Below are 8,538 nucleotides of genomic sequence, written 5' to 3'. Positions count from 1 at the left end.
TATGCATGTTCAAGTTTGAGAAGCACTAGCATATTACATTGTTAAGACAATTATGCTACCAAAAATGAAAAATCTGTGAAGCCCTGTGCCCTGAAATGGTCAAGCTGATTGTACAGCAGTGGCTCTTAACCCTGGCTGTACATTAGAATCACCTGGGGAGGCTGGGTGTGGTGGTTCACACCTATAATCCCAGGTAAAATCCCAACACTTTGGGAGGCCGAAGTGGACGCATCGCTTGAGCCCAGGAGTTCCAGGCCAGCCTGGGCAACATGGTGAAACCCCGTCTCAAAACAAACAAACAAACAAACAAACAAAAATTCTATATATATATATATATATACACACACAAAAATTAGCTGGGCATGGTGATGTGCACCTGTGGTCCCAGCTACTCGGGGGTGCTAAGCTGGGAGGATTGCTTGAGCCCAAAAGGTGGAGGCTGCAGTGGGCCGAGATTGTGCCACTGCACTCTAGCCTGGGAAACAGAGTGAGACCCTGTTTCAAAATAATAATAATAATAATAATAATAATAATCATAACCTGGGAAGCTTTTAAACTGATGCTAAGGCTCAAGGCAAAACCCCCCTAAACCACATGGATCAAAATTTTTCTTTGAGTTGGGCTTAAGATCAGAAAAACATTTTAAGAAGCCCTTGGGTGATTCTTTTTTTTCCTTTATTAAAATAGTGAGTTTTATTTCACTTGTATATTTCTGTCTCCCCACCATTTCCATGTCTGACCACTGCTACTAATACGTCATAACATTCCATACATACTTAAAATCAAGCAAAGAGTGGAGTTCCATCTTTAAGAACTAAACAGGCATTTTGGACAACATATTCTTGGCAATGGAACCTGGACAACATTTATCAAACATAGTAGGGAAAGTTCTCACTCTGTATTATAAAAAGGAGAGCCAGGTATCAACTGTTACGGAAATGAAATAAGATGGAAAATTGTTAACAAATTGTCCAAAATATTTTCTTAAAGAGACTTCCTCCACTGCTAGAGATCCTGAATAGCCTCCTGGTCAGTCATCCAGAAGCAATTCTTCACATAACTGATGAACCTGGCTTCCACTCTGGGAAGAGAACCACCTTTTCTATACTTGCTTGCATTTTTGCTTTAATGTCTTCTATAGAACTAGGTCCTTTTGGTGTTTTAGGAGTTTTTTACTGTTTTTTGAAGGATTCTTGTCCTTTTGCTCTTGGTGTTGATGATGGTTTTGAGTCTTTTCCATTCTGATTTGACTTGTGTGCATTTTTGGCTGGAGTATCTCGTATAGATTTCTTCACTGGTGTGGCGCTTTTTCTTCAGTTTCTTCATCATCAAAATCATCATCATCATCATCATCATCTTCATCTTCATCAGCAGCAAGTATTACTTTCTTCTGTGGAACCTTGCTACCACTTCCAGGAGCTAACCACTTTCCAGATATACTTAAGAGTTTCACATCCTCCTCCTCTTCATCTTCTGACTCGGCATCTTCCTCCACAGTTACTAAGTGCTATCCACTAATATGCACTGGCCCTGAACCACACTTCAACCATAAGAGCACTGGTAGTGTTATTTCAAAGCCCCCAAGGGAAATCGTTGGCTCTACAGACATTTTCAAAGTTGCCAGTGTTACTTTAATTGGACTGCCTTCATAATTCATTGCCTCTGCTTCAACAATGTGCAATTCATCCTTTGCACCAGCCCCTAAACTGACTGTTCTTAAAGATAACTGGTGCTCATTTTCATCATTATCCACCTTAAAGTGATCATCTTTGTTGGCCTTTAGTTCACAAGCGAAAAGATAGTTCTGGGGACTCAGGGGGCTCATGTCCACGTCCATCGAATCTTCCATTGGGTAGCTACACACACTTAGGTGGGAGAGAAGGTGGACAGAGACAAACGACCCCACTCAAGAGAACAGCCACACAGGACAGAATCACACCTGGGCAGGTGATCTTATATGCAACTGTGGCTGAGAATTATTAGTGTAAAGCAGCAGTTCTCAAACTTGAGTGTGCATCAGAATAACCTAGAGGGCTTGTTAAGATACAGATTACCATGCCCAACTCTCAATTTCTGATTTAGCAGGTTCAGGTAAGGCCCAATAATTAGCATTTCTAATAAATTCTCAGATGTTACTGATGCTGTTCCTCCAGGACCACACTTTGAGAACCACTGATGTAGAGAAAAAAAAGTGACTGAACTGGAAACTCAAAAGGCTGCCCAGGGTCTCTTAAAGGCAAAATAATTCATTATCTCATACCCATTAGGATGGCCACTATCAAAAGAACAGAAAATAACAAGTGTTAGGATGCAGAGAAATTGGAATCCTTGTATACTGTTGGTGGGAATGTAAAACGGTGCAGTTATTATTAAAAATAGTACAGAGGTTCCTCGAAAAATTGAAAATAAAATTACCATATGATCTAGCAATCTCACACTTCTGTGTATATAGCCAAAAGAACTGAAAATAGGATCTCAAAGAATTATTTGCACACCCATGTTTATTGCAGTATTATTCACAACAGCTAAGAAGTGGAAGCAACCTAGATGTCTAACAGATAAACAGATAAACAAAATGTCATATACGCATACAATGGAACACTACGCAGCTTTAAACAGAAGGAAATACTGTCACAAGCTATGACACGAATGAACCTCAAGGACATTATGCTAAGTAAAATAAGCCAGGTACAAAAATATCAATACCCTATGATTCCACTCATATGAAGTATCTAAAGTAGTCAAAATCATAGAAAGTAGAAAGGTGGTTGCCAAGAGCTGGTGGAAGAGGGAGAGGGAATTAATGCTCAATGGGTATAGAGTTTCAGTTTTGCAAGATGAAAAAGTTCTAGAGATCTGCTATACAACAACATGAATATACTTAACACTATTGAACTATATGCTTAAAAATGTTAGGATAAATGTAATGTTTTTCAACTACAATAAATAGGGCAAAATAATTCAGATAATCACTTTTTAAGTTATTTGCTTTAACGTACATGCATATGTTATTTAAATTTTTACAACAAATTTTATTCTAAAAAGCTTCAAATATAATTATTTTACAGTTCCCCAATAAAATAAACCAAATTTTCAATCAAGAAATACTTCAAAATCATGATTTAAATATTTTAGACCCCTTTTTGCTATTCAAAGTGCTTTGGTTTGAACTTCTTTGTGTAGACATTTTTCTCTGAGATTCTCTCTAAATGATGAGGTAAAAACACCACTACATTAAAATACCACTTTAATCTTACAACTGCCCCAACATGAACTCCTTAGCTTTTGTCAGAACCCCAAAGAGTCCTCTTATCCAAAATTAAGAACTCCTGCTCTCACAGGGTATCCCTACTGGGTAGAGTGCCCTAGAAGGGTGTTCCCATGGAACTGCAGTAAAACTTTGTGTTAATTACCTCAGTGTCATCTACAACTCTGCAAGCTTTTTGAAAACCAAGAAGAGTCTTAAATTTATCTATCTTTGGCACCTAGATGTGCATGAGAATGTAGATTGAATAAAAGATCTCTATATTCCCTTCCACTTTGTACACTATTGATAATTTGCAAGAGGTGAAACGCTTTCTATAGGCGTATCATTTGGAATGATTAGAGCAGACAAAGGGTACAAATAGAAAACAGAATTCTATCTCCTTTTCTTCTCAAGTGCTGTAGTGCTCATAGAGAATAAAGACGTAAATCTTCCTGGCTAGACACCTTGTACCTTTCCCGGAATTCCAAGCCCTCAACCGCAGTGATCACCAGCCACTGACAAACACTTCAGAGATTCTCAGGACTTAGACATGTCTCAAAGAGAAACTACATAAAGGGCTATTTAGAGAACTGACACTTTCATTTTAAAAATCCCCAAAGCACGAACCAGCAATGGTAATGCAATAATTCTGGAGACTGGTGGTTCTAACAAAGACAACTGAGAGGAAATAGGGAACAGATACACAGGCATTTAGACATAATTGGAGGGAAGTAGCCAAGAGCTAAAACTCAGCTGGGGCCATCAACCAACTCTAATAACCTGTTCATTACAGGATTTAGGATGATGTGGTCCACATTCTCCCTGACAATTCAATTATGTTAACAGATTTATACTTTTATAGAATTGTGTATTACATGCGACTTTCCCTTTTTAACAAAAAATGCATTTTGGTAATATAAAACTGTCAAGACATGATAGTGTTTTATTACAAATTGACTTTATACACAGAATAGTATAGTGGTGAAAGAGCAAAGGTTCTGTAGCTAGACTGGATGATTAGAATCCTGGCTCTGTTCCTTACCAGCTATGTGACTTTGGATATATTATTTAACCTGTCTCAGTCTCAGTTGATTTATCGATAAATAGAGTTAGTTAACAGTATACATTTTATAACATCATTGCCTAATATAACTTTCTGTGATTATGGAAATGTTCTCTGCAATGACCAAATGGTAGCCACCAGCCTCATGTGGCTACTGAGCAGCTTAAATGTGACTAGGATCAACTAAGGAACTAAATGTATAAACTGATTGTATTTTAATTGATTTAAATATAAATAGTCCTATATGACTCATAGCTACTATCCTGGGAAGCACAGTTTTATAGGGTTGTAAGGATCACATGGGCTACGCATTCAGATCAATGTCTGGCACACAATAATCAATAAATATTCACTATTGATATTATGCACCACGTCATAGAAAATAGATATGCGAGTATGGGTTATAATTTTCTTTAACACTTTCCTAAATCTTGTGGATAATTCTTTTCTACTATTTATATTTACTGGCTAATTCCCCTTCCAGCTGGCACCGGCTTCAGGAAACACCTGACTAGCCTGCACACCAAGCCCTATCCACCCTTCCTGGGCCTAACGCATGTGCTGCATGTTGAGTTTTTCTTAAGATTTTGCATACTATTAAGAACACATTTGATCCTGGTCTCCTTCACATTCTACCACCACCATTACCCCCCACCCCCATCCCACCCCCAATGTTTTTACTACTTTTACCAGAATCTTTCAAGTATTAAAGCATATTGATTTCCTATTGGGATAATTTGTAAGATGATTTTATTATTGTACTTGACATAACCAAATTACTCAGTCATTCTAAATCTTAAAACATCTCATCAGGCCGGGCGCGGTGGCTCAAGCCTGTAATCCCGCACTTTGGGAGGCGAGACGGGCGGATCACGAGGTCAGGAGATCGAGACCATCCTGGCGAACACGGTGAAACCCCATCTCTACTAAAAATACAAAAAAACTAGCGGGCGAGGTGGCGGAGCCTGTAGTCCAGCTACCCGGGAGGCTGAGGCAGGAGAATGGCGTGAACCCAGGAGGCGGAGCTTGCAGTGAGCTGAGATCCGGCCACAGCACTCCAGCCTGGGTGACAGAGCGAGACTGTGTCTCAAAAAAAAAAAAAAAAAAAAAATCTCATCAGGCTCACAAAAAAACCTACTAAAATATAATCACCTTGTTTTTTAATGAGGTTAGAATGAAGTTAGAAAGGTTATCTTTTGTTTCCTAGTATATACTAAAAGGCAACCACTCATGTTTTAGCACGTATATGTTATCATTGAAAAGGTTATAAGCTCTAATTAATAATACTCTGCATCTCTTTTTATATAGCAATACTATTCTATTTCCTAAACAGTCCCATGACATTAAACCAGTTGTTTCTAGCAGAAAGATTCCTAGAACAATACAAATTGATAAAGATTTCCTTCTCTTCCTACTGGAGAGGATATAGCTAGAATATGAGAATGGCTGTCAGGAGAAATGAGAACTGAGGCTGGGCATAGTGGCTCACGCCTGTAATCCCAGCACTTTGGGAGGAGGTCAAGGAGGGCGGATCACCTGAGATCAGAAGTTCAAGATGAGCTGGCCAACATGGTGAAACCCCATCTCTACTAAAAATACAAAACTTAGCCAGCAATTGTGACATGCGCCTGTAGTCCCAGCTACTTGGGAAGCTAAGGCAGGAGAATCACTTGAACCCAGAAAGCGGAGGCTGCAGTGAGCCGAGATCACGCCCCTGCACTCTAGCCTAGGCGACAGAGTAAGACCCTGTCTCAAAAAAAAAAAGGAAAGAAATAAAGAAATGAGAACTAAAAGTCTGAATTCAGATATCTAAGAAACACACTAGACAGATATGGCCCTTACATTTATAATTTTATATTCTAAAATATGAAATATGAGAAACAAGTAAATAATCTGACTATACTTCTACCCATGAGGAAGGTATAATAAATCAACTGGCTCATGTAATACCAGAGAGAAGCTAAGAAATAAAGAAAAGAAGATACAAAAAATAATTTAAGCATCTATTTTCATGTATATACTACTATCAAGTATATAATAAATTGAATTATAACTCAGAAAAAAAGCAAACCACTGCCCAGAAATAAAAGGGGCATATGGGGGTGGTGAGTGGATGGTTCTTTACTACTCTTTTAAAGGTAAAAGCATCCTGTTTCTGTAATAAACTGTTTCTATCCTGGGACTCCCCATGCTTTGTTCTCTAGGATTCTTTTTTCCCATTTTTAACAGTTAGAAACAATTTTAACTACAAGTAATGGAAACCTTGAGTTCTGTTACAAGGGATTTTTTTTTTTTTTTTTTTTGAGACGAGTCTCACTCTGTCGCCAGGCTGGAGTGCAGTGCAGGGCGCAATCTTGGCTCACTGCAACCTCCGCCTCCAGGGTTCAAGCAATTCTCCCGCCTTAGCCTCCCAAGTAGCTGGGACTACAGGCGTGTGCCACCACACCTGGCTATTTTTTAATTTTTAGTAGAGACGAGGTTTTACCATGTTGGCCAGGCTGGTCTCAAACTCCTGACCTCAGGTGATCCGCCCACCTCGGTCTCCACAAAGTGCTGGGATTACAGGTGTGAGCTACCACCTGGCCAAGGAATTTTTTTTTAAGTAATCGGCAGTCCGGGAAAAGGGTGAGATTTAGATTTGATTCTGGGGTACAACAATAAAAAAAATTTGCATTCTACTGTGTCAATTTCATTCTAAGGCTTGATTGCCTTGTGATTATAAGGTAACTCTCAACTTTTTACATAAGGGCCACCTACCTTCAGTCCGACATAGTCTTTTTCTCAGAAAGAACCAAGCCCTTCCCCTCAGTCTGATTAGACCCATTTAGGTCTTGTGTCTACCCCAGACCAATAACAGCTGCCAGGGAAAGGTCTTGCACTAACTGGCTTAGATTAGTCAGGACTAATCTCCGGAATTTGGGATGGGATTCACCTCCCCAATCACATGAACTATGGGAAAGGAAGTTCCCTGGACAAAACGAGAGTTTCAGTAAGAAAAAGAGTGAAACAGATGTGGAAAAGGTAATCAATAGACTGCACTTCTCTCTCCTGACTGACTCGCTATCTAGTGTTAAATATTTTGACTGATTACTAATAGCATGCTTTACTGACTATAGCATTGCTTGTACATTTAGTGGTGAGTGGCTGTTGCTGGGGAAATGAATAATTAAAGATAAAGTTAAGGATGCTAAAGAAACTTTCTAGCTGAACCTAAGGCCATCACGAGTCACAGTATGCACACAGGTACTTTTGTCCAGTATAGGTGCTCACAGGTGTAGCACAGCAAAAAAATCTGAATAGTCAAAGCATGGTAGGGGTCTGATTTACCACCCTTACTAAAGTTCAGGACCTGAATAGTATGACACCCTTCTGAATAAAAAGGAAAGGCAGGATCATTGAAATAAGGCCCTAGAAAGTGACCAGACCATTAGCATTGCAAGGATATTCATTATAGTAGGATCTTACAGGACAGGGCTATTTTGTTGAGGCAGTAAAGCAATACAGTAACAAATATAGAAAGTCCAAAATGGAAAACAGAACAAACCCTTGAAGAATTAAGAATACTGTTTATGTATCAGCATTCTTTCATTGCACCACACTGTCTTTAGCAGAAGCCTAAAATCCTTCAGATGGGTTACACAAGAAAGATGTTTCACTCCCAAATTCTTAGAGTGGAAAGTAACATCTTTGTAATTTAGAAGACAAGGAAGAAAATGGAATCCTCTCAGTTTCTGATACTGTCCAAGCTTTAGGGAAAAAGAAAGCAAAGTTTTACACAGGTTTCTAGCCAAGAGAGTTGAAGTTTTGTTTCTACTGGGGAGAGCAGGGAGAGATGTAAGTTAATAGGATCTTTTCCTTTCTAACACTAGAAAAAAATGAGTAGTCAATTCTACATGGTATAAAGAGATGCTCTGAGGACAATAAGAGATTCACTTGTGTACTATTAGAATTCTTAAGGGTCTACAGTGTTGAAATAATTTGCAACAAGAGTACAGGATCAAGGTGTTTTCATACATCTCCTTAGCTACATTCCAAAACAGAATTCATTTTCAATTTGGCAGTGTGGATTTGGGAGGACTGTGTTTTTGAGAGGAGTCTCAGAGGTGTGACCAGGGCAGTAGTCAATAAAATATGCTTGTAGATGCAAAGAGACACTGAATCATCAAAGTTGCAAGAGTGTCATTTCTTCAACTTTGGCTTTTCTAGTTTGTAGTAAGTTAAAAAAATT

The 8,538-nt window shown here is 38.8% G+C and overlaps 1 pseudogene; it reads right to left on the bottom strand.

Moving 5' to 3' along the window:
- Nucleotides 1–1,013: 1,013 nt before the first annotated feature.
- Nucleotides 1,014–1,864, bottom strand: LOC117077964 (annotated as a pseudogene).
- Between the last annotated feature and the right edge of the window lie 6,674 nt (nucleotides 1,865–8,538).

Source organism: Trachypithecus francoisi, unplaced genomic scaffold (assembly GCF_009764315.1).
Source record: "Trachypithecus francoisi isolate TF-2019V2 unplaced genomic scaffold, Tfra_2.0 Lachesis_group6, whole genome shotgun sequence".
NCBI lineage: Eukaryota > Metazoa > Chordata > Mammalia > Primates > Cercopithecidae > Trachypithecus > Trachypithecus francoisi.
This window is presented reverse-complemented; position numbering and strand designations above follow the sequence as displayed.